Raw genomic sequence first — 20,434 nt, 5'->3', positions numbered from 1 at the left:
GCGACGAAAGAAAGTTCCATACGATCTGCTACGACGTACGATTCTCAGCAGGATCCCTGATCGCTGCTGCATGTCAGACACTGCGATATCGTAACGATATCGCTAGAACGTCACGAATCGTACCGTCGTAGCGATCAAAATGGCACTGTGTGACGGTATCCTAAGAGTGGGACTATGAATCTGGAAACTTAGCTCTGAACCAGTTTTGAATGAAGAGGAGGTGCAAATGCTCAACTTCCACTCCATTCACTATCTATGAGGCTTCAGTAAAGCTCAATATGCTCAATAAGGTTTAATTTACATAGGGGATTTCGAGACTCCCTCTTTGGAAATATTGAGGTTTCATATCTTATGGACAGGTGTTAAATACTCTTTATGGAACGACCCTTTTAGAAAAAGCTCCACAATACTTAGAGGTGGATTCCAGTAACAAGAAGTCATTATCTATCTGCAGGATAGGTGAAACCTTTTAGATCAATGAGGTTTGACTTTTGAGCATCCTTAATGACCACATGAAATTCCAGTTTGTTAGGTAGCAAAACACGAAAAATGCCAGGGGGTGTCTGAATACTTCTGCAAGCCACTGTAGAGGTTAGAACGTATACTGTGGGTGTGTGATAACCACTTGCTATTTATATAGCAATTTAAAGATGCTATTAATTACTTTCATAATTATTTTTAAGTCTGTCACCTGAATATTCTGCTCTATGTGACAGCAGCACATTACCGGGACAGGTTCTCTTCCCTATTTGACCAAATGGCACAACAAAAAATTGTGTAATTACGATAACATCTACTAAACAACCCCTCAATAGACGTGAAAAAGATGTATCACGAATATATAAACTATTTATTTTTATATTATTTTAAAAATGTAATTTCTAGAATTGGTGCAAATTGATCCACAGGACCCGATGAGTAATTTCCGGTTGCTGAACACTGCCTCCAACTTCCCGACATCTGTGGCTCTTCTTTTGAATAGCCGGCCTTGTGTTATGTCATCGCTGTGTGACGTACATGTGACGTTGGGCCAGACTGGCTAATCAAACGAAGAACCGCGGTTGTCAGAAGAAAGGGGGCAGTTCTTAGAGTTCCTATCCAGCTGCTGATCTGGCCACTAGACCAGGTCCTGTGAATAGATCTGCACCAACTCTAGTAATTTCCCATTGGTGGGATCCTCTTACAGGAGCCGATAATGAAGCAAGTAATCATTGATCAATGCCCTGTGTATCATCCAAGAAATTAATAAATGCTGCATTTCACTTTCATTTGTTTTCTCCATTTATTTTCAGAGGATGAGCTGTTGGGTAAGTACTAACGAATCTATACATCTCCAGGCACTATGGACAAATTTCTCCCAATGTATTTTCTTTACCATTTGCAAAGTTGGTTTTCCTAGATGAGCGCTTTCACTTTCCATCATTTTAGAGAGGAAAGGCGCTCCTAGTGCAGATCAACCAGATGCTATAGTCGTTGTGACTTGATGCACTCACCAAATTCCATTGTGAAAAGTCAGGCACAACAGTGATTGAGTATACAAATGGTTCCTCCATCGGAACAGGTGGAAATCGATATAGAACAAAAATCACAGACTTGGTGAGTGCTGCCAAGGAGAGGACAAACCAAGGACGGTAAAATATATTTATTGATAATAGAATAATTGAGATTTTATTAATATAATAGATGTCATGGGATTGTGCAGTAATGTATTTTAAATATGTTTCTAGGTATTTTTTTACTACGTCATCGTTGACTCATATAAAGGTCATAGGTAATATCCTGTCATCATGTACCTGACGAAGATGTCTGATCGACTCTGAAACACATAGTCTTAATAAAATTGTATGCATTACTGTACTTGGAGTATCCTCTCCTTGGTAATCCTCACCAAGCCCGTGATTTTTGCTCTATATTGACTTCTCATCATTTTGGCATTTATTGATAGTAAAGCCTTTTCAGCTAATGTTCACATAACAACAGAGTAAAAGTCTATAGTATGGCAAGGGGAAGAAAAACTAAGGCTTCATGAATCACCAGGGTAATGAAACATGGAGGAAAACTCTGTATTTATACTTTTTAGTACATTTTTAGGTTGAGGTATTTCACATCTGATTTATAAATTTGGGGTCCTTGCAGTAGCACATTGACTAGACAGTCTAATTTATCATAGGGGCTCATATTTGATAAATCAGACAAATGTTTAGACTATCTGGTCGAAGTTCACACCTCCTATTAATATGCTTATTTTGTGCCAGAAATGTGCACTACAATTTTGACACATTTTTGGGTGTAATGTGTCGCAAGATCCTGCCCCTTTCCTGATAAGCCACATCTCTTTTCAGCATGGCCGTGCCCCCTTGTCAGACAAGGCAAAGAAAGTTACTAAAGCACAATATCTATGCGGAAAGTTTTTTGGTGCAAATTCTGGCAATTTACCTTTATAAATTTCCCCCAACGTGGCGGACTTATCAGTATTATATAATTTTTGGACAGTCTTAAAATGAACAAGATTTATCATAGTGGTTCATGCTCTTTGATGACTCTGCCTAATTTTAAACCTTTCTAACCTAGGTGAACACTACTTATTAGTTGGCTTATTTAGTGCCAGATACATTTTCCATAATTGTGGTGCATTATTGGCGCACAGTGTTGGATGTTAGGCTAAGCTGTGTTTTAGAGAGGCTACAACCTCTTGTTGGACAAAAACCAGACAGAGTCTAAAAGACATTGAAAATATAAAGGACATTGTAAAATGTTGGTGCAAATTCAGGTACAATTCTGGAGAACTTAGATTGAAAAATATGACATGTAGACCAGTACTTCTGAAACTGTGAGATGCAGCATGAGCATTTTGATAGAAATACACTGACAGGCCTCTATCTGATGATACAAATGTCAGGTTTGAAAATATAATTAAATAAAGTTATGTTATACTTGTTATAATTAAAAGGGGTTGTCCACTACCAGCACAACACCTTCTCAAGCTAACAGTGAAAAAAATGGGAAAATCCAGCAACCGAAAAAATCATAAAACATCACATTTATTAGTAGATTTAAAACATGAAAAGGAAAAATTAAAAAAAACATGATAAATTTTTCCTTTTCATGTTTTAACCCCTTAACCCCCAAGGGTGATTTGCACATTAATGATCGGGCCAATTTTTACATTTCAGACCACTGTCCATTTATGAGTTAATAACTCTGGAACGCATCCATGGATCCCGGTGATTCTGACACGGTTTTCTCATGACATATTTTACTTCATGTTAGTGGTAAAATTTCTTTGATATGACTTGCGTTTATTTGTGAAAAAAATGGAAATTTGGTGAAAATGTTAAAAAATTTTCAATTTTCCAAATTTGAATTTTCATGCCATTAAATCACAGAGATATGTCACACAAAATACTTAATAAGTAACATTTCCCATATGTCTACTTTACATCAGCACAATTTTGGAACCAACATTTTTCTTTCTTAGGAAGTTATAAGTAGGGTTGAGCGAAACGGGTCGTTCATGTTCATAAGTCGCCGACTTTTGGCAAAGTCGGCGTCTCATGAAACCCGACCCAATCCCTGTGTGGGGTCGGCCATGCGGTACGCGATCTAGGCGCGAAAGTCGCGTTTCGTATGACGCGTTTAGCGCCATTTTTGCAGCCATTGAAGGAGCGGTAGAGTGCTGACATAGGTGTTAGGGGGCGTACACAAGAACAGGCATTTTTTTTCCCGTGCATTACAGCGATGTGCAAAGTGTAAAATGAGCGTTCCGGGAGCGATGTGGAAAACCAGCGAGATTTAAAAAATAATATTAAAAAAATTTCTTCATTGGGTTTCGTGTTTCGGCCGAAACCCGACTTTTCACGGTGGTCGGCCGATTACACTCGACTCGACTTTTAAGACAGTCGGGTTTCACAAAACCCGACTCGACCCTAAAAAACTAAAGGTCGCTCAACCCTAGTTATAAGGATTAAAAGTTGACCAGCAATTTCTCATTTTTACAACACCATTTTTTTTTAGGGATCACATCACATTTGAAGTCACTTTGAGGGGTCTGTATGATAGAAAATACTCAAAAGTGACACCATTCTAAAAACTGCACCCCTCAAGGTGCTCAAAACTACATTCAAGAAGTTTATTAACCCTTCAGGTTCTTCACAGGATGTTTTGGAATGTTTAAAAAAATTAACATTTAACTTTTTTCACAAAAAATTTACTTCAGATCCAATTTGTTTTTATTTTACCAAGGGTAACAGGAGAAATTGGACACCAAAAGTTGTTGTACAATTTGTCCTGAGTACGCCGATACCCCATATGTGGGGGTAAACTACTGTTTGGGCGCATGGCAGAGCTCGGAAGGGAAGGAGCGCCATTTGACTTTTCAATGCAAAATTGGCTGGAATTCAGATAGGACGCTATGTCGTGTTTGGAGAGCCCCTGATGTGCCTAAACAGTGGAAACTCCCCACAAGTGACACCATTTTGGACAGTAGACCCCCTACGGAACTGATCTAGATGTGTGGTGAGCACTTTAAACCCCCAAGTGGTTCACAGAAGTTTATGATGTAGAGCTGTAAAAATAAAAAATCATATTTTTTTTCACAAAAATGATCATTTCGCCACCAATTTTTATTTTCCAAAATTGGCAAAATTGGCTGGAATTGATATAGGACACCATGTCGTGTTTGGAGAGAGCCTGATGTGCCTAAACAGTAGTGGGCATATGGCAGAGCTTGGAAGAGAAGGAGCGCCATTTGGAATGCAGACTTTGATGCAATGGTCTGCAGGTGTCACGTTGCGTTTGCAGAGACCCTGATATACCTAAACAGTAGAAATCCCCCACAACTGATGGCATTTTGGAAACTAGACCCCCCAAGGGACTTATGTGTTGTAAGAACTTTGAAACCCCAAGTGTTTCACTAAAGTTTATAACGCAGAGCCGTGAAAATAAAAAATCATTTTTTTCCACAAAAATGATTTTTTAGCCCCCAGTTTTGTATTTTCCCAAGGGTAACAATAGAAATTGGACCCCAAAAGTTGTTGTGCAATTTGTCCTGAGTACGCTGATACCCCATATGTGGGGGTAACCACTGTTTGGACACATGTCGGAGCTTGGAAGGGAAGTAGTGGAGTTTTGGAATGCAGACTTTGATGGAATGGTCTGCGGCCATCATGTTGCGTTTGCTGAGCCACTGATGTGCCTAAACAGTAGAAACTCCACACAAGTGACCACATATTTGAAACTAGACCCCCCAAGGAACTTATCTAGATGTGTTGTGAGAAGTTTGAACCCCCAAGTGTTTCACTAAAGTTTATAATGCAGAGCCGTCAAAATAAAAAATCTTTTTTTTTCCACAAAAATGATTTTATAGCCCTCAGTTTTGCATTTTCCTAAGGGTAACAATAGAAATTGGACCCCAAAAGTTGTTGTGCAATTTGTCCTGAGTACGCTGATACCCTATATGTGGGGGTAAACCACTGTTTGGGCGCATGGCAGGGCTCGGAAGGGAAGGAGCACTGTTTTACTTTTTCAACGCAGAATTGGCTGGAATTGAGATCGGACGCCATGTCGTGTTTGGAGATCCCCTGATATGCCTAAACAGTGGAAACCCCCCAATTCTGACTCAAACCCTAACCCGAACACACCCCTAACCCTAATCCCAACCCTAACCATATTCCTTACCACACCCTTAACCCAAACACGCCCCTAACCCTAATCCCAACCCTAACCACACCCCTAACCCCAACACAGCCCTAACCCTAATCCCAACCCTAACCATAACCCTAACAAAACCCCTAACCCTGACACACCCCTAAGCCTAATACCAACCCTAATCCCAACCCTTAACCCAACCGTAAACGTAATCCAAACCCTAACCCCAACTCTAGCCCCAACCCTAACCTTAAATTTAGCCCCACCCTAACCCTAACTTTAGCCCTAACACAAATGGGAAAATGGAAATACATGTTTTTTATTTTATTATATTTCCCTAACTAAGGGGGTGATAAAGGGAGGTTTGATTTTCTATTTATAGTGGCTTTTTATAGCAGGTTTTTATATTTGGCAGCTGTCACACACTAAAAGACACTTTTTTTTGCAAAAAATAGTTTTTGCATCACCACATTTTGAGTGCTATAATTTTTCCATATTTTGGCCCACAGAGTCATGTGAGGTCTTGTTTTTTGTGGGACGAGTTGATATTTTTATTGGTACCATTTTCGGGAACATGATATTTTTTGATCGCTTTTTACTACGATTTTTGGGAGACAGAATGAACAAAAAACAGCAAATCATGAATTTCTTTTGGTTGGGGCGTTTATACCGTTCTGCGTGTGGTAACATTGATAAAGCAGTTTTATTCTTCGGGTCAGTACGATTACAGCGATACCTCAGTTATATAATTTTTTTATGTTTTGGTGCTTTTATACAATAAAAACTATTTTATATAAAAAATAATTGTTTTTGCATCGCTTTATTCTGAGGACTATAACTTCTGTATAGATACAGTATGGCAGCTCGTTTTTTGAGGGACTAGATGACGTTTTCAGCGGTACCATGCTTATTTATATCCGTCTTTTTGATCACGTGTTATTCCACTTTTTGTTCGGCAGTATGATGATAAAGCGTTGTTTTTTGCCTCGGTTTTTTTTTTTTTTTTACTGTGTTCAGTGAAGGGGATAACTAGTGGGACAGGTTTATAGGTCGGGTCGTTTCAGATGCGGCAATACTAAATATGTGTACTTTTATTGTTTTTTTTTTATTTACATAAAGAAATGTATTTATTGGAACAATATTTATTATATTTTTTCTTTATTTAAGATTTTTAAAAATCTTAAATAAAGAAACACAGTATTATACACAGTATAATATTTTTCTTTTTATTTTTTTACATTGTCCCAGGATGGGACATCACTGTATAAAGTCAGATTGCTGATCTGACACTTTGCACAGCACTGTGTCAGATCAGCGATCTGACAGGCACTGCAGGAGGCTTGCCGGTGCCGGCTCTCAGCAGGAGCTGGCAAGCCACCTCCATGCAGGAACCGGAAGGACCCTATGACCATCTTGGATCCGGGGCCTGCCGGAAGGAGACCCTTGAAACAACGTGATCACATCGTGTTGTTCTGTGGGTCTCAGGGAAGCACGCAGGGAGCCCCCTCCCTGCGTGACGCTTCTCTATGCCACTGGAACGCTGCAATCTTGTTTGATTGCAGTGTTCCAGGGATTAAAGTGGCGGGAGTGGTCCGTGACTGCTCCTGGCACTTGGTGCCGGGTGTCAGCTGTGAGAATCAGCTGACACCCGGCCCCGATAGGCCACACACCACCCGTGTGCGCTGTCGATCGGCCTCGACGTATTATCCCGTCCATGGTCATACGGGCCCAGCCCACATGGACGGGATAGTACTTTGGATGTCAGAAAGGGGTTAAATCTACTAATAAATGTGATGTTTTAGGATTTTCCCATTTTTTTATTGTTCATTTACTCAGGAAACCAGCCTGAAGTCTCGATGCACTGCACCCCTATTCTAGGAATTTCTCAACCTGGTGAGCTGATGGTTGCTCCATTGTGTTTTTCTTCCTTAAAATAATAAGACTTATTATATACTCACCTCCTGTGTCGGCGCTGTTCCAGCGGTGTCGGTTCTCACTTTCCCTGGGCTCAAGTGAAGTTGTTATGTCACGTGAGCCCTGCGTGCAATCAGCGCTGGCTTCACTTTTCCCACCTTTGGACTTATAAGTACTCAAGAGGAAGTGAGAGCAGCTGCAGCTTACTTAGCACTTATTTGTCTGAAGGCAGTGACATTGAAGCCAGTGATGATTGGATGCAGGGCACACGTGACGTAACAACCTCACGTGGAACAGTGTCGGTCTTGGCACTTGGGGATGACTGAATAGTAAATTGAGCATGTTTTTTTTTTAATATATACATAAATTTTGAGCCATAGCCATTGATAAATTCCTACTTGAATCTAATCTAACAATATTTTATAGATTAGTTAAACTTTTACTTTCAGGTTATGCTAGAAGACTGGGGATATCAATAACAATAGGTAAGAAAGAATCTCTGCTATGAAATGTTAGCATAAACCAATACTAAATACAGTACATCAGGCATACACAGTGGGGTAAAGTATTTGATAGACCTCAGATTTTTCAAGTTTTCCCACCTACAAAGAATGGAGAGGTCTGTAATTTTTATTGTACGTACACTTCAAGCGTAAGAGACAGAATCTAAAAATGAAAACCGGAAAATCACATTGTATGAATTTTAAATGATTAAATTGCATTTTATTGCATGAAATAAGTACCGTATTTGATCACCTACCAGCCAGCAAGAATTCTAAATTCTAAGACCTGTTAGTTTTTCTTTAAGAAGGCCTCCTACTCTGCACTCATTACCTCTGCACTCATTACCTGTATTAATTGCACCTGTTTGAACTGATTATCTGTATAAAGGACACCTGTCCACACACTTAATCACACTCCAACCTCTCCACCATGACCAAGGCCAAAGAGCTGTCTAAGGACATCAGGGACAAAATTCTAGACCTGCACAAGGCTGGGATGGGCTACAGGACAATAGGCAAGCAGCTTGGTGAGAAGGCAACAACTGTTAGCATAATTATTAAAAAATGGAAGAAACACAAGATGACTGTCAATCTTCCTTGGTCTGGAGCTCCATTCAAGATCTCACCTTGTGGGGTAAGGTGATTCTGAGAAAGGCCAGGAATCAACCCAGAACTACTGTACATGAGAGGAACTGGTCAATGACCTGAAGAGAGCTGGGACCACAGTATTAAACATTACCATTAGTAACACACTACACCATCATGGATTAAAATCCTGCAGGGCACGCAAGGTCTCCCTGCTCACGCCAGCACATGTCCAGGCCTGTTTGGAGCTTACCAGTGACCATCTGAATGATCAATAGGAAGCATGGGAGAAGGTCATGACATCAACTCCACTCACCATATTTGGAGGAGGAAGGATGAGTACAAACCCAAGAACACCGTCTCAACCATGAAGCATGGTAGGGGAAACATCATACTTTGGGGGTGCTTTTCTGCAAAGGGGACAGGACGACTGCACTGTATTGAAGGAAGAATGGATGGGGTCATGTATCATGAGGTTTTGGCCAACAACCTCTTTCCCTTAGTAAGTAATTGAAGATATGTTGTGGCTGGGTCTTCCAGCATGACTAGTACCCGAAACACACAGCCAGGGCAACTAAGGAGTGGCTCCGTAAGAAGCATTTCAAGGACCTCAAGTGTCCTAGCTGGTCTCCATATCCTGAACCCAATAGAAAATCTTTGGAGGGAGCTGAAACTCAATTTTGCCAAAAACAGCCGAACCACTGAACCCAAATTATTGCATATGTATTATATACAGTGGGTGAAATAAGTATTTGATCCCTTGCTGATTTTGTAAGTTTGCCCAGTGACAAAGACATGAACAGTCTATAATTTTAAGGGTAGATAATTTTAACATTCAGAGATAGAATATCGAAAATAAAATCCAAAAAATCACGTTATATAAATTATATAAATTTATTTGCATTTTGCAGTGAGAAAGTATTTGATCCCTCTGGCAAACAAGACTTAATACTTGGTGGCAAAACCCTTGTTGGCAAGCACAGCAGTCAGATGTTTTTTGTAGTTGATGATGAGGTTTGCGCACATGTCAGGAGGAATTTTGGTCCACTCCTCTTTGCAGATCATCACTAAATCATTAAGATTTTGAGGCTGTCGCTTGGCAACTCGGAGCTTAAACTCTTTCCAAAAGTTTTCTATGGGATAGTCTGAAGACTGGCTAGGCCACTCCATGCCCTTAATGTGCTTCTTTTTGACCCACTCCTTTGTTGTTGCCTTGGCTGTATGTTTTGGGTCATTGTCTTGCTAGAAGACCCAGCCACGACCCATATTTAATGTCACGGCGGAGGGAAGGAGGTTGAAACAGGTGCCATTACTACAGGTAAAGAGTGGAGGACAGAGGAGCCTCTTAAAGAAAAAGTTACAGGTGTGTGAAAGCCAGAAATCTTGCATGTTTTTAGGTGATCAAATACTTATTTTCCACCATAATTTGCAAAATAAATCTTGCCAAATCAGACAAGGTGATTTTCTGGATTTGTTTGCTCATTTTCACTCTCATAGTTGTTTCACTCTCATGGCTGCCATCAGTGCATTATTACCCTTACTGGTGTATGGGGCCCCTGAGCTGGGGGGACCCGGCATCAGTTTTCATAAGCCGGAGCGGTGTGAGGAGGAAGCAGAAGGAGGAGCGTCACTGTGACACAGAGTTGGCCTGAGGCAGCCAGTGCTGAGCCACTGGTGGGCGGGGCCACAGGAGGGCGGGACTCCACCATCCAATCCCTGCTGAGCGCGGCTCAGTGCAGCATTCTCTGCCCAGGTACAGTCAGTAAGCGGCAGGAGCAGCGCAGCGCCGTGTGAGTGTGTGAGCCTGTGCTGGGGAAGTGTATGGATGGTGTGATGACAGGCTCCAGTCCAGTCCCTGCAGCAGACACATTGTCAGTGAGCCGGCCGGAGTCTCAGCCATACTATCAGCACAGCAGCCGCTCACTGAGGACTCTGCTATGTCCTGACCCCTGTCTGTATCAGCTATAGATCGTGATAAGAGCAGAGCGCAGTCCCCCCTCACCTGCAGAGAAGCATAAGGCTGCTGAGCCCAATCTGCCCCTCACAGGACACAGCGGCCCTCTCTGAAGATTCCCACAGGTGGCATTTACTCTCCAAACTGCTATGTGTGTGTATGTCCGGGATTGACATCTGCACCGTCGCAGCTACAGCCACAAAATTTTGCACAGTCACGTCTGGACTTTACTATATACAGGAGAGATGACATACACGTATATACTATATACAGGAGGAGATGACATACAGCTATATATTATATATACAGGAGATGACATACAGCTATATATTATATACAGGAGGATATGACATACAGGTATATACAGGGGAGATGACATACAGGTATATACTATATACAGGGGATGACGTATAGGTATATACTATATACAGGGGATGACGTACAGGTATATACAGATGGCATACAGGTATATCCTATATACAAGATAGATGACATACAGGTATATACTATATACAGGAGGTGACATACAGGTATATGCTATATACAGGGGGATGACATACAGGTATATACTATATGCAGGGGAGATGACATACAGATATATACTCTATACAGGGGAAATTACATACAGGTATATACTATATACAGGAAGTGACATGACATACAGGTACAGTATATACTATATACAGGGGGATGACAAACAGGTATATACTATATACAGGGGAGATGACACAGGTATATACTATATACAGGATAGATGACATACAGGTATATACTATATACAGGAGGTGACATACAGGTATATACTATATACAGGAGTTGACATACAGGTATATACTATATACAGGAGGAGATGACTTACAGGTATATACTCTATACAGGAGGAGATGACATACAGTTATATACTATATACAGGGGAAATGACATACAGGTATATACTATATACAGGAGGTCACATGACATACAGGTACAGTATATACTATATACAGGGGGATGACAAACAGGTATATACTATATACAGGGGAGATGACACAGGTATATACTATATACAGGATAGATGACATACAGGTATATACTATATACAGGAGGTGACATACAGGTATATACTATATACAGGAGTTGACATACAGGTATATACTATATACAGGAGGAGATGACTTACAGGTATATACTCTATACAGGAGGAGATGACATACAGTTATATGCTATATACAGGGGAAATGACATACAGGTATATACTATATACAGGAGGAGATGACATACAGGTATATACTATGTACAGGAGCAGATGACATACAGGTATATACTGAGGGGAAAATAAGAGGTGTGAGGTGAAAATGAAGAGGTGTGAGTGCAAAAGGAGAGGAGTGAGGGGAAAATAGTGGAGTGATTGGAAAAAGACAGGTGTGAGGTCAAAATGACAAGAGTTGGGGGGGAAATGAGAGAAGTGAGGGGAGAAAATGAGAGGTGTGAGGGGGAAAATGAGGTGTGAGGGGGAAAATGAGAGGCGTGATGGGAAAATGAGAGAAGTGAGGTGCTATAACTAACAGTTAGTTACTATACCTGGGCAACGCCGGGCTCTTCAGCTAGTATATACATATATATATTATACATATCACAAGCACAGTATATTGCAGGGAGAATAAAGGCTCTTAGGGTATGTTTCCACATTCAGGATTAGGCAGCGCTTTGGACGCAGTACTTGTCCGCTCCATCCAAAGCACGGTCGGCTTTTGTAATTCCGCATGTGTTCATTGAACCATGCGGAATCACCGCGTCCCATACATTGGACTGTGTAATTTATCTTGTGGAGACTGAGCGTCTCTGCAAGATAAATAGACATGCTGCGGTCTGGAAAGACACGCCACATGTCCTGAAATTCCTAGTGGCAGCCCTGGCTATGATGTCAATTACAGGCCTCTCTCATCTTTTTAAGTGGGAGAGCTTGCACAATTGGTGGCTGACTAAATACTTTCTTTTCCCCACTGTATGTAGTGCAGGTCAATTTGTACCTATATTTTGATAGGTTATTTTTTGTCTACCACGTCTTCATATACTAAACTTGTTGCTTCACCAGTGTAATTGTTGTCATCATTCATTTAGATGGAAAAACCTCAACTAAATCAGAAAACAGCAATGAAACCTATGACAACTCGACAAAATGTCCATCAACAAACTCATCCATAGAAGACCCACAAAACGGATTGCCTATGGAAAACTATATTAGTGTCGACAATAGTATCTCACCTAAAGTCATATATTATCTTTCAAGCCGCTGGTTGACCCTATTTGTACCATTGATATATATGTTCGTGTTTCTTTTTGCCTTACCATTAAATATAAAAGCCATCATCATAATTCTTGTAAAGACAAAAGTCCAAAAGCCAGCCGTGGTGTACATGTTGAACCTTGCGCTTGCTGATGTGCTTTTTGTCTGTACGCTGCCTTTTAACATTGTTTATAGATTTTCTGGGAATAACTGGCTCATCGGAGAAGGAATGTGCCGCTTTACCCTTGCGGCATTTTACTGTAACATGTACTGCTCCATCCTCATCATGACAGGTATGAGCGTGGACAGGTACCTGGCTGTGGTTTATCCTTTGCAGTCCCTCTATTGGCGTAGAGTGAACAGATCTTGGTTGATCTGTTTCGCCATTTGGTTCATTTCCATATGCAGCACCATACCTCTTCTCATACAGAAGCAAACTCAGTACTTTGTCTCTGTCGACAAAACAATCTGTCATGATGTTCAGGATAAAGAAGTAGTAAATAATTACTTTCTATATTATTTTTCTACTTTTTGTATACTTTTATTTTTCTTGCCTTTAATGGTTACAACCTTCTGCTATATTGTAACCATAAGAAAACTGACGTCCTCGGAAATGGGCAACACAGAGAAAAAGAGACAAGCCGTGATCTTCGTTATCATTGTGATATCCGAATTCATGTTGTGCTTCGGGCCGACCAATGTCATCTTTTTAATTCAAAATCTCCGTCTCAGGCCTGATTCTGGTGATCTGTATTTTACCTACACGATCTGTACCTGTGTGTGCACCATTAGTTGCTGTCTTGATCCCTTTTTATATTACTTTGCATCAACAAAAAATTATATGTCCCTGTACAGGCGGCTGTGCTGTAAGAAGGACGCTAAAGAAATAACACACAGTAACTCCACACGTATAACTTCTTCAGGCAGAGTTTAGGTGCACTTGAAAAATTAATTGAAAAAATGGAAACGACAACTCAAATCTGTAAATAGTAATACTTTCATAGATTTCTCCTTTCTTACCTTTTAGAACAGTCCATTTAGGGAGATAGATTGAAAATAATGAAATGAAAAAGTGATCAGTTTAAATGAGTTACAAAAACACATACTAAAAAAAAATGCAAGAGTGAATGTAATCTCAAAGCAGTAACTCAACATGGACGACCACTGCATACATTGAAATCAATCGGAGATAAAAAGGAATGTGTAGTCAATGACCTATAGTTTAGATCATGAAATTGAGTTAAATGTATTTTTGAAAGATTTTTACATTATTCTTATCATACCACTATTTATTAAAAAATAAAAACTGGTAACTTTCACACTAGGCACTAGGCCTAATTGAAGACTCCTACTTCCTGTGGGCAGGGCCAGTTTTAGGCAAAGTGGGGCCCTAGGCAACAGTTTAAAATGGGGCCCTAAATTCTAACATATTACACATCACATGGAAACATTTTGGTTGTAGTTACACGCGCTGATTTCAGGCCACTAAACCAGTGTGATCCACAATATTGAAGTCATCCGCGACTTGTTTCCTGGCCTCTTTACACCGGCTGAGGAATAATGATAGGGACAGAATGATCACTAGTAGATCAATCTGTCCACATACAGTATCATCTTAGCAGCATATCTGCAGTTTTCACTGGGCGATGTGCTGATGAAAACAGGGATTTTTGTTCCAGCATAACCAATCCAATCACTTCATGAATATCCTGCATTATGCACTCCCACTAGTCCTCCTTATAGTATAATACACTCACCATAGGTCTCCATATAGTATAATAGACTCCCCATAGTCCTCCATATAGTATAATGTACTCCCCCTAGCACTCCATATAGTATAATGTAATCCCTAGTCCTCCATATAGTATAATACACTACCTAAGGTCCTCTATATAGTATAATAGACTCCCTATAGTCCTCCATATAGGATAATATACTCCTCATATCTCCATATAGGATAATAGACTCTCCATAGTCCTCCATACAGTACAATACACTCCCCATAGTCCTCCGTAGAGTATATTGCAGTCCCCATAAGGAATATAATTCTGACCTCACATAGTATAACGCAACCCCTACGTAGAATATAATGCAGCCCCCCTATAGAATATAATGCAGTCGCCCATAGAATATAATGCAATCCTACAGTATTATGGCCACCACGTACTCACTCGCTCACTGATATATATCGTATTCATGGGCGAGGAGAGCAGTGAATATTCATTACCTTTAGTAATGCTTGCATGCATGGGCTCCTTTTTCCCATCCTTGAATGCATGGATCCTTATTCCCATCCTTGAATGCATGGCTCCTTATTTCCATCCTTGTATGCATGGCTCCTTATTCCCATCCTTGTATGCATGGCTCCTTATTCCCATCCTTGTATGCATGGCTCCTTATCCCCATCCTTGTATGCATGGCTCCTTATCCCCATCCTTGTATGTATGGCCCCCATGAGAAAAGCATAAAAAATTTAAAAAAAACCCCAAAATATCCTACTTACCTTCCTGCGCTCCCTTGCAGCATCTTGTTCCGGCTTCCAGCAGCTCTTCTGGCCGGGTGATCACGTGTCCCTGCTCATTAAGGTAATGAATATTCACCTCTCTCCAGCCTATGGGAGTGAAGAGAGGTGAATATTCATTACCTTAATGAGTGGGCACCCGTCAGAGCCTGGCAGCTGCTGGAAGCCGGCGGCTGCAACTGTGCGCGTTATAAGAGAAATGAATATTCATTGTCAGTGCAGTGCAGTGAATATTCATTTCTCTCTAGCAGCGGTCACAGGCTTTAGCCACAGGCACTGGCTCCTGCCCCCTCCCCTGCCATAAACTAGGACAATGACTCTTGTATAAGCCAAGGGGGGCATTTTCAGCACAAAACAATGTGCTGAAAAACTCGGCTTATACACATACGAGTATATTCGGTACATTTAATCTAAAACCAGATTTACACAATAGATTATTTTATGATTACACATTCCCTTTAAACTCAATACTGACAGTCTAGCTTATTCTGTCTCATGCAACTGCTCATTTTTATTGCAGAGGCCCCTTACAAGGGTCAAAGAAGACACTCTTTATAGTTCATCACAACAGCAGCTCATCAAGTCCTGAGCAGAGTATCCCCCCCAATGACAACAGCATGTTCAGATGAGGCAAACCCTTCAATGGGTCAGTAGCTAAAGTCATTGTGCTAATTAGTGCTATCTGGTGTTAATGATAAAATGTTGTGAATAAGTTAAAATCAGGGAACTGGAGGGAAATATTAGTTATTTTTGGACAGACTGAATCACATATTGTGGTTGTGCATGTGCCTCTTCCATTTATTCTCTCCTATTCTTTGGTTAAACTTGATGATCAATGGTCTTTTTTAAACCATATTAAAGAGGGCCAACTATGTGCACACGTTGCGGATTTTGATGCGTTTCCGCATCGTTTTTGGACACGCGGAATTGCATCAAATCCACTGTGTAGTGCATAAGCAATGTTAGTCAATGTGAAACTGACATTTGGTGTGCATATGCTGTGGAAAAAACAAGCAAAATCGCAGTATTTTTTTTCCGCAGCATGTCAATTCCTTTTGCGGATCTGCAACGTTTCTGCACCCATTGACTTCCATTGTGTCAGGCGAATCCGCAGCAAAACCGCAGGTTTAAAAAAGATCTGCAGATTTGCCTGCGAGAAATGCTGCAGATCGGGAGGGGGAAGAGTGTGTGGGCGGATATTATGTGTGTGGACGGAGACTGTGTGTACGGAGACGATGTGCGTGTCTGTGTGCGAGCATTTGTGTGTATCTGTCTGCGCGTCGATGTGTGTGGCTGTGTGTGTGTGCGCCAGGCTGTGTGTGTGTGTGCGTCTGTATGTAGGCAGGCATTGTTCGATGGGACTTCTAGTCCTATCCGGCTATGCCTGCTACAGTGACAGGTAGCCGGATGATGGGACAGCAGTAGTCCCATCATCCGGCTACTGTGGTCAAGTGTAAAAAAAACACATACACACATATAGACATACAGTACATACTCACCATACAGCTAATCCCCGAAGCCATCGATCACCTGTAACAAATATAAAAATAATAAACCAACAGTATACTCCCTGATCCGATGCAATCCATGTAACAACGAGTGTCCCACGACGATATCCGGTGGAGAGCTGTCACATCGGCAGATGCGACCGCTCTCCAGGGGCTCCTAGATACAATGACAGAAGGTATCCTTCCGCACTGTATCCCTCCGCCGCTGTGAGTACAGTATAGTTCACACTGTCACTTGCGGCCATTGAAGCTTCAGTGTTAACACTGCAGGAGCCATTGTCTCCTGTCAGTGTGCCACTGAAGGCCTATAGAGCGGTCACATCTCCTGAGGGAGTATACTGTTGGTTTATTATTTTTTGCAGGTGATCAATAACTTTGGGGAATTAGGCGTGGTTGTAAGTATGGTTAAATTAAGAATATTAAAATACTTTTTTCTGGCTGTGTCTTTAACTCTTTCACTACTATAGGATTAGTAATGGATAGGTGTCTTATTGACTCCTCTCCATTACTAACCGGGCTTAATGTCATCTTACAATCAAAGGTGATATTAACCCCTTATTACCCCATATGCCACCACTACAGGGCAGTGGGAAGAGAGAGGCTAAGTGCCAGAATTGGCGCATCTTACAGATGAGCCATTTCTGGGGCGGCTGGGGGCTGGTATTTGTAGCAAGGGTGGCCAATATCCATGGCCCATCTCTAGGCTATGAATATCAGCCCACAGCTGTCTGCATAGTCTTTTCCGGCTATTAATCATAGGGGGACCCCACGTCATTTTTGTGGGGGGTCCACTATTTGCGGGCATCAAAAACACATAAAAAACTCATCAAATCCGGTGGATTTTTACACGTGTTTTCTGGCAAGAGATGCAGATTCTGGGAAGAAAATTCTGCAGGCAATTCTGCAACGTGTGCACATACCCTTAACGTTGAACAAGACAAACGATGCAAAAGTGGCTGTAGAGCAGAATAAAACATTTTTGTTTTAATTTCGCCTCTAGGCTGCAAAGGGATATTAGACCACATGTAGAATATAACCCCTAGTGTGTTTTATGTGGGATTATTTCTTTATTTATCTCTATCTATCCAAAAATAATTGCAACCCTAGAGTAGGTAGTGACTATGGTGTGCCTAAATTTAGAAACAATGCCATGTAACACTGATATAAAGGATGCTATGTTTCTGACGATGAGTCTCTTAATTGAAGACAAACATAGGTGTGTACATTCCTGTTAATTTTTATGTCTACACGTATCATCAGGTTATAGGTGTGCTTCCTTTTTTTTTCTATGCACATTTGCTTGCGCTAAGATGTCTTATTATGTTTAATTTTGTCTGCCATCTTCATGTTGGATTTTAGGCTTTGATCTCTGGTGCAGTGTGGCTACTGCTATGAAATTTCTATAAGGGACTAATTGTTGCTGTGATTGCTTTGTTGGTCTTGAAGAATAAAAACATTTTTACAATGATGTTTGATATTTAACCCCTTAGTGACAGAGCCAATTTGGCACTTAATGACCAAGCCAATTTTTACAATTCTGACCACTGTCACTTTATGAGGTTATAGCTCTGGGACACTTCTGAGAAAATTTTTCATGACATATTGTACTTCATAAAACCTACAAGAGAAAAAATGAGCAAAAACCCTGCTGTAACTAAGTAAATAAAAAGCACTGTACTTCATGTTAGTGGTAAAATTTCTTCGATATAACTTGTGTTTATTTACGAAAAAATGGAAATTTGGCAAAATTTTTGAAAATTTTGCAATTTTCAAACTTTTATTTTTTGTACCCTTAAAGCAGAGAGATATGTCTCACAAAATAGCTAATAAATAACATTTCCCACATGTCTACTTTACATCACCACAATTTTGGAAAACATAACATTTTTTGTTAGGTTGTTATAAGGGTTTAAAGTTGACCAGCGATTTCTCATTTTTCCAACAAAATTTACAAAACCAATTTTTTTAGGGACCACCTCACATTTGAAGTGAATTTGGGGGGTTAATATAACAGAAAATACCCAAAAGTGATACCATTCATTGGGAATCATGGGGAAACAGCTGGTAGGGCCCTTTAAGGTTCCTGAAGGTGTGAAAATGACCTCTGCAAAGTATATAGAGTTTCTGACTGACAACTTTCTTCCATGGCCTAAAAAGCAGAAACGTGCCTTCAGGAGCAAAATCATCTTCATGCTGAGTCATTGGCTGCTATGGGCATAAAAGGAGATAAGGCTACGTTCACATTTGCGTTGTGCGCCACAGCGTCGGCGCCGCAGCGCACAACACAAACAAAAACGCAGCAAAACGCATGCACAACGCTGCGTTTTGCGCCGCATGCGTCCTTTTTTTAATTGATTTTGGACGCAGCAAAAATGCAACTTGCTGCGTCCTCTGCGCCCAGACACGGGCGCCGCAGCGACGCATGCGGCGCAAAACGCAAGTGCGACGCATGTCCATGCGCCCCCATGTTAAATATAGGGGCGCATGACGCATGCGGCGACGCTGCGGCGCCCGACGCTGCGGCGCACACCGCAAATGTGAACGTAGCCTAAACTCATGGTGTGGCCACCATCTTCCCCTGACCGCAACCCTAGAGAACCTTTGGAGGATCATCAAGCAAAAGATCTATGAGGGTGGGAGGCAGTTCACATAAAAGCAGCAGCTCTGGGAGGCTATTCTGACTTCATGTAAAGAAATACAAGCAGAAACTCCAAAAACTCACAAGTTCAATGGATGCAGGAATTGTGAAGGTAATATCAAAGAAGGGTTCCTATGTTAACATGTAACTTGGCCTGTTAGGATGTTTTGGAGTTAAATAGCTTTTTTGTTCAGTGAATGTGACCTCCTAATGCTGCAAATTTCACAAATGAGCATTTTCAGTTCTTTAAAACATATCAAATGCTTAGAAATTCAACTGTGCCTAGTAATTTGGAACAGTGCATTTTGAGTTTTTATTCATTTTGGAAATTATACTGTTATCATTGGGAGGTTTCTTCAATAAAATTCGATGTATACTCTAACGGGTGATGATTTTTATTAGACTGGCTGTCATTTGCACCGACTATTTAGGAAAATACGAGAAAAATATCATTTGCATAATAATTTGGAACATGGTGTACAATTCGGATCCCCATTGATTTCTATGGGATTGGGGTTTAAGTTCAAGATCGGGTACATTTCTGGTACCTGAACCGAACTTTGTACTAAAGTTTGGTCAAACCCGAACTTCCACAGGTCTGCTCACTGGCTCACAGTTAGCTGACTCCATTGTCTTATATTGGTTGTTGAGTTATCAATTATTTTGACTGAAAGTACAGCAATGCAAGCTGCACTATACTTCTGGTCCAATAAGAGGGAATCTGCAGTTGAACTGCTGATGTACATAGGAGCAGAGTCTAAAAGAATTCAGACTAAGGCTTTATTCAGACATCCTATTTTCTTACATATGAGAAAAATAGGCAAATTATTTTGATCATACTTTGATCAGAGTGTGGACCAAGTGTCATGAGTTTTTCTCGTAAGCAGAGAAAAAAAAAA

The 20,434-nt window shown here is 40.8% G+C and overlaps 1 pseudogene across 1 annotated transcript; it reads left to right on the top strand.

The window, feature by feature from the left end:
- The first annotated feature begins 1,296 nt into the window (after nucleotides 1-1,296).
- On the top strand, nucleotides 1,297-14,549 carry LOC143793753 (proteinase-activated receptor 1 pseudogene; annotated as a pseudogene). The gene is made up of 3 exons (XR_013220238.1): nucleotides 1,297-1,307; nucleotides 8,010-8,045; nucleotides 12,703-14,549. The product of XR_013220238.1 is annotated as a proteinase-activated receptor 1 pseudogene (transcript).
- The last annotated feature ends 5,885 nt before the right edge of the window (nucleotides 14,550-20,434 follow it).

Source organism: Ranitomeya variabilis, chromosome 1 (genome assembly GCF_051348905.1).
Source record: "Ranitomeya variabilis isolate aRanVar5 chromosome 1, aRanVar5.hap1, whole genome shotgun sequence".
In the NCBI taxonomy this organism is placed as follows: Eukaryota; Metazoa; Chordata; class Amphibia; order Anura; family Dendrobatidae; genus Ranitomeya; species Ranitomeya variabilis.
The sequence above is the reverse complement of the archived record's forward strand: the minus strand, read 5'-3'. Positions and strand labels throughout refer to the sequence as shown.